Here is a 7223-nt window from a genome sequence, read left to right on the forward strand (position 1 = left end):
CTTAACCCTAGGTAAATCTTTGCATGATAATCTATTTAAATATTTTCCTTTTTATCCTAACTTTAGGACCACTATTGCATGCCAACATTAGGTTTATCTTTAGAATCCCTTTAGATTTCCATTTTTATTTTGCATTCATTCTAAAACAAAAACCATTTCTTAATCAAGATTCAAAAACATTCTGAATACAATTTAAACTTTTTCAACAATAAGGGAGAAGTACTCAGATGCCTCCTGCTTTGGGAGGATCATTTGATGTATTCTCTCAACAAAACTCTCAACCAATCAAGCTTATTTTTCCGCTTGGATTTTCTTATGAAATTTTCAATAAGGGTGATTATCCAAAAAAGCACCAACAAACCAAAAAAATTCAGAAGAACTAAGGTGCTATGATTCTTTTGATACTAGGCAATGGGTTGCAAAACCTAAGCGAGCGCAATAATAAAAAACTTTCTTTTGTTTACAATTCAATGTTTCCATGTATTTCCTTTTTAGTAGTGAGTCTTAGAATAAACACACCTTTTTGATTAGAACAACAAGAGTGAATCCTGTAGAATACTACAGACGTGAGGGGTGTTAATACCTTCCCTTTGCGTAATCGACTCTCTTACCCGTCTTTTGGTTGCGAGATCATCATATTCATCCTTCTTTAGGTTTATTCAATGTTTTCTTTCCCTCTTATGGGATAAATAACATTGGCAGCGACTCTGTTTTGTGTGTGTGTTTTTCGGGATCCGACATTTACCACTAGACCAAACTACACATTTGTTTAACTAGTTGCAACAAATATATATATATATATATATATATATATATATATATATATATATATATATATATATATATATATATATATATATATATTACATAACTATTATACAAATAGCTTATTAATTAGCTTAAATATTTAATATTTCAATAGTTTGTTTCAATTATTTAGTTTATTAAAAATTTAAATTAGTTTGAAATTTAAAATTTCATATTTCAACTATTAAACTATTTCAACTAATTAGTTTAAATATAAACTATTAATATTTAATATTTTAAATTTTATAATAATATTTTAAATAATAATTAAACTAATTAAAAAATTACATATTAATATTAATATAAAATATTAATATGAAATCAACTGCAACAATGAAATATTAATATGAAATCAACTCTAACAATGATTTATATTTAAACTATTGTAAGTACTCCAACAATGATTTATATTTAATAGTTTAGTTAGTTTAATTAGTATTTAAAATCTTAATATAAAATTTAAAATATTAAATATTAATAGTTTATATTTAAACTAATTAGTTGAAATAGTTTAATAGTTAAAATAGTTTAATAGTTGAAATATGAAAGATGAAATATTAATTTTTAAAGTAATTTTAAATTTATAATATTGAAATATTAAATAATTGAAATATTTAATAAATTAATTATTTAATAAACTAAATAATTGAAACAAACTATTAATATATTAATTAATTAAAATAATTAATAAACAATTTGTATACCAGTTATGTAATATATATATATATATATATATATATATATATATATATATATATATATATATATATATATATATATATATTTGTTGCAACTAGTTTAACAAATGTGTAGTTTGGCCTAGGGTAACATGCTTCCATGTAAATGCATTAGTGATAAGTTTGATTCCTCTTGGTACCATTTTTAAAACACTGCATTTTAGAATTTAACATCAAAACAAAAAACAATAATAACAAAAGTTTACGTGGAAATATTGGATATAAAAAAAATATAAAAAAAATATAAAAAGAAACAAAAGGTCTGCCACATCAGTGATGTTAATCTACTCAGCGGTTCCATGTGTGCACCGTTAGTCCAGTCAGCTTTTTTTAACATAATTTTAACTCTAGGGACTAACGCCAATAAAAAGTGAGATATAGGGACCCAGACAAAAAAAGACCAAATTCTACACCTCGCTAACTTATAGGGACTAACAGACAATTTAAGCCATTAATTTAATTAAAATTGTCCAAGATATTTAACCATAATATGCTCAAAACCAGTTTGTGCGTAATGACAACACGAGTAATCTCATACGCAAGATCATAACACGAAGAAAATATCATATCAATGTATTGAAATTTTGGCGGCATAGCGACACATAAAAGTCGAACCCACGGATTTAATCCAATTTAACGCAATGGAATCAAATAGCAACACCATTATTATATTTACAATATTTATAATTTACGAGGGTGTCATGATTAACGAGCCTAATGCATATAACAAAACCCAATACTTATCCTAAATTCAATTTTCTAATAATAATAATAATAAATAACCAAAAAGAATATTGCAAGGGGGAGCAGCGCCCCTACTTCGATTCCATATAGTCTCACTTTTTTTTAACAAAATTAACCATGACCAATGATATTATGACATGCGGCGTCAAAAAAATAAGAAGAAGAAAGAAACAAATTAAAGGCCAAAATGTTAGAACGTAGAAACAGAACAAAATCCAACCATTCTTCCTCACCTTTCTTCTTAATTTCAACACTTATTCCAAAAATAAAAACATACTCTAGGATCAAACCATTAGTTCTGGTCTCAAGCTCAATGTCAAATGAAAACAGTCATAAAATAGAAGGATTACCCAAATCATGGTGGACGGATCAGAGATTTATCATGAAGATATGTTGCTGTCGCAGTTCAGCCTTAATGTAATGAATCATTAACAACACTATATATCCATTTAGGCACCATCCTCTTAGAATCAAGCACCGCATACTGTTTCTCGATCTTAAACATATGATCTAACCAATCTGGCATAAATGGTTCTGTCCACGTACGCATAGTCTGAAAGTTCTAACGCCCAATTTACCAAATCGCCTCCAATATGTTACGAAGAAGCAAAATTACACAACAAACATATTAAGAATCAAAATAGAGGAACACACTAAATTCCATTCTAGTCCAATAATTCATCGAAGCAGCTCGTAGTTTATTCACTTTGTGTGGTTCGTTGAGTGACTCTGGGTTTGGAATGAAAGCTCTAAACATTATCGAAGGCTCTCAACGGAGGATTTATAGTGATTTTAGGGATCAGTGAGAGTAGCATATGGTGGTCTTTAAGGTGTTTATTGTTTCGAGTTATTAGGGGTTGCGAGTAGTGTCGGAGACGAAGGGAGTGGTGTTGTGCTTCAGGTGGTCGCGATTGCGATTTTCAGGGAGGAGAGGGAAGATCTCGTGGTGTCACAGTTGTTTCGGAGAGAGTGTTGAGGTTTGTATGAGAGTGAAACCGGCGGCGGAGAGATTGCGATAGATGATTAGTGCCGATTGTTATTGTTTGGATGTTTTCCGATGATGATGGTGAAAATCGGTAAGGTTGTGGTGGTGTAAGTGAGATTTAAAGATAGTGATGAGATTTGGCTAGAGGAAGGTTGAGGAGCGTGTTAGGGAAGAATTCACGCGTCAGAGAAAAATATGACCTTTTTTATTTTCTTATGATTTAGAGAAAGTGTTCTCTATTTCAGTCAGTGGAGAGAATTATCCGTTGGGAATTTTTAAGTAGTGGCTCGCGTGGCATGCGTTGAATGGAGGGAGGAAAACTTTCCGTTGAGAGAGAGTATCCAAGATAAAATTATTTTTGTCTTTATTCTCTCTTTGTTAGTTGGTGTGGGTGATTTATGAGTGGTCCAACCTTTATTCCTCCTTTTCATATTTATGGCTGAATTTTGAATGGAAGAGATAGAGATGTCGCGTGGCATTTGCTTATTGGAGGGATAAGTCATTTTTCTATTTTCCTTACTGCTGCTATGAGAGACGTTGGGGATACAATCCAAAACCAATATCATCTTTTTTCTTTCTTTTTATTAATTCATTTTAAATATATTTGATTGAACGATAAAAATGCACATGAATAATGTTTGCTAACCCTTGATTAAATAACTCTAATGGTCATGATTGAAATAAAGAAACACAAATTAATTTAGAATGTCAATGTTGCCCCTTCTAAAAGCTTTAAAAGATTTAAAATAAATTAAATAAATAAAATAAAATAGAATTCACATCCTTTAAAATTTATATGATAAAATCAAAATAAAGATATAGAAATTCTATTTAATTATTTTGAACAGTTTGAAAAAAGAATAAAAATAAAATGACTAAATAAGATAAAAATCAAGCGCAAAAGTGCTCGAAAAATTAAAATGAATGCACTAAAATGGTCAGCATGAAATAAATTTCTCGGAAACTTACAACTTTGATCAAATTTTGAAGTGAAAAATACTCGACTGAAAAGGTTCGACTGATCAAAATGCAACAGAAAAAGTAGTCGAAAAATAAAAACGAGCACGCCAAGTTAAACTACGCAAACTGGAGATTAACAAGAATGACGTCTGCAAGCTCGATTTCAAAACTTTTCATCCGCTAATTTTATGTACATTTGAGAAACAGATTGAATGGTATCATATTCTTTGTTTTGATGTTTTCGTCAATTAGAGTGTATATGATTGTGTTTATTCGCTTATTTGTAATTTGCTTTTTGTTCAAATATTTGTGTGTTTGTAATTCATTTGCAATTTTATTTGTATGGTTTTCGCTCCGGCTTTTAGAATTATACAATTAAGACCACTCACTAATCAATAAAATTAGAATTTTGATCCATTATAGTATTCTTTTTTTAGCATTGCAAGTTGGTGTTTGTCATTTTATCTGATGTTGCTTGAATCACAAATCAGAATACTTAAATCAACGTGCCAAATAATTTGATTAGAATCATGTGCAATCTGTGACTCAAATCAAGACTTTTGAGAAAATTGTAATTTGTCTCTTGACGATTTGACTTGAATCATAAAATTAACTTGACTTGAATCACAACCTAACGTGACTTGAATCATGTTTAAAGCTTCACTACAATCATACCTCTCCATGAAATCTAGAATTGACCTCTGTTTAATTTGACTCGAATCATGAATTGAACATGATTTAAATCACAACACCTTGTGACTCGAATCGTGAATTCTTCTTGACTCGAATCATAGCAGTAAAAATCAAATTTTCCACCTTAAATTTAAATCGTTGTTTCTTCGATCTAAAACGAGGAAAAAAAAAATAGTGAAACAATGTGGATGAAATTCACTCCGGATTAGTTGTGATTAATAAATATAATTTTTTCAAGATACCATTTAATATAAGTAATTTGATCTATAAAATTCTAACCAAACTTTTAGAATATTTCAAAATTTTCATAAATAAAGTCATGAATATTCAACAGTTTCAAAAATAAAGTAATGAATATTCAACAATTTCGTAAATAAAATCATAGTTCATAAACACTTGAAATGATAACAATGATTTTAAATTGCGGTTGGATCGTGGACAGTGGCGGATACAGAAATATTTGGCTTTATATTCATATTTTCTAGGTACATAAGTAAGTCATTGCTTAAAACAACAACATAGGTAATCAACACCTAGAGTATATTTTTGAGGAACATAAGTCAATTCTTAAAACAACAACATAGGTAATCAACACCTAGAGTATCACAAAATCCACCAAATGAAAATCCCTTGCCCTTACAGTCTTGATCGCAGGTAGGAGAACAAAGTCCAGAACAACACTGTGCATCTGGCCACCCCGGGGCGCATGATTCATCTAAAATTATTGCTGGAGTCTCCAAACTAGTAACCAATCCTGAAATAATATAACATAACATATTTTCAATTTAAGTTACTAAATTGTTTATGAAATATACAACTCTAAAATATTAAAACAAAAACTTTCTCCTCACCTGAAAACAAGACCAAAGCAATGCATGAAACAAAGAGAAGATAAGATTGATAGTTGTTAAATGCCATTTTTTCTGTTGAATTTGTATATCTTATATTTTAGACTTATCTCATTTCCATTACATATATATAGACTTGGAAAATGTAGTATTTAGAATAATATTAATATTTGTATTGACTAAAGTTTTATAAAAATTTATAAAAGAAAAGTGTAAGGAATATCTTCTAAATATAATAACATTTCCTTTATTTCTTGTAAATAATTTACATTATATTTAACCAAAGAAAATATATTAATTTAAGCAAATGTTGATACAATTTTTTTTCATCAAATCAAATGTTAGTAATATTATTTTAACTAATAACATTAAAACTGATTTTCTATATTTTTTCTTATATTATTGCAAATACCCAAATCCGAATAGTTTCACCTTATTATTTATTTCTACTAATAAGTAAGACTAAAATAGATAAATTAGATATAATCGCTTCTCTTTATTGATTTAGAGATATACAATCATATTTATATTTAGATAAAATTTTAATTAAAATTAGAAATTTAATTTTGATGATTTTCAAATTAAATATGTCAGTGTCATTTATTTATAAGGTTGTCATATTGTATACATATCTATTCATTGTTATAGAAAATAAAGATTTAAATTTGGTTGAGTGATTTGTTTTGGATATATTTTTTTCTTATTTGGCAAAATTTTCAAATTTGATTTCTATTTGAAATTTGAAATTGATTCATAAACATTTTGCACTTAAAATTATTTTGACAAATAAGCCATGTGAAGATTTGTTATATACATTTAATTTGATTATTATATTATTATTATTTGAAAGATCAATTAGCTTAATATAGTACTTAATAGTGAATCTCAAAATATTGTGATCCGATTTTGATAAGTATTACATTAAGATTTCGACTCTTTAAATTTTAGGAAATCTGAATTCGAGATTTATTGTTTATTTATAAGCATATGGGAATTTTTAGGAAAATGTATTATTTAGAATAATTTTAATTTTAGACATATACCATGCTTTGACTTAATTGATTGCGTTGACTGTATGATAATTTCTTAAAACCTATGATGAGAGAGAGAGACTTGGAAAATGTATTATTTAGAATGATGTTAATTTTAGACATATACCATGCTATGATTTACTTGATTGCGTTGACTGTATGATAATTTCTTAAAACCTATGATGAAAAGTGAGATAAGCCTAGGTTGTAATTAAGTGAATAAATTAGAAAGACAACTTACGTTATGAAATGACTTAGGTGGAAATGCTTGGACACGAAGGTACCTCGGTGTGCATCTTGCACGAGTAGTCGCTTGAATTGAGAACTAATAGGCTTTGTATGAAACACGTTGTGATAGTATGAGAATTTTGGTGAATGTGATCACCTAGTGATTGATGAGTGCAGTCACGTTGATGTT

General features: G+C 28.3%; 1 long non-coding RNA gene across 1 annotated transcript; it reads right to left on the reverse strand.

Annotated features, from left to right (window-relative positions):
• Nucleotides 1–5373: 5373 nt before the first annotated feature.
• Nucleotides 5374–5876, reverse strand: LOC127085906 (uncharacterized). Its single transcript, XR_007789305.1, has 2 exons — nt 5778–5876; nt 5374–5680 (listed from the first exon to the last, which is right to left on the reverse strand). It is a non-coding gene; the product is annotated as an uncharacterized LOC127085906 (long non-coding RNA).
• Between the last annotated feature and the right edge of the window lie 1347 nt (nt 5877–7223).

The sequence above is a fragment of the Lathyrus oleraceus genome, chromosome 5 (assembly GCF_024323335.1).
Source record: "Lathyrus oleraceus cultivar Zhongwan6 chromosome 5, CAAS_Psat_ZW6_1.0, whole genome shotgun sequence".
NCBI classification, from domain to species: Eukaryota; Viridiplantae; Streptophyta; class Magnoliopsida; order Fabales; family Fabaceae; genus Lathyrus; species Lathyrus oleraceus.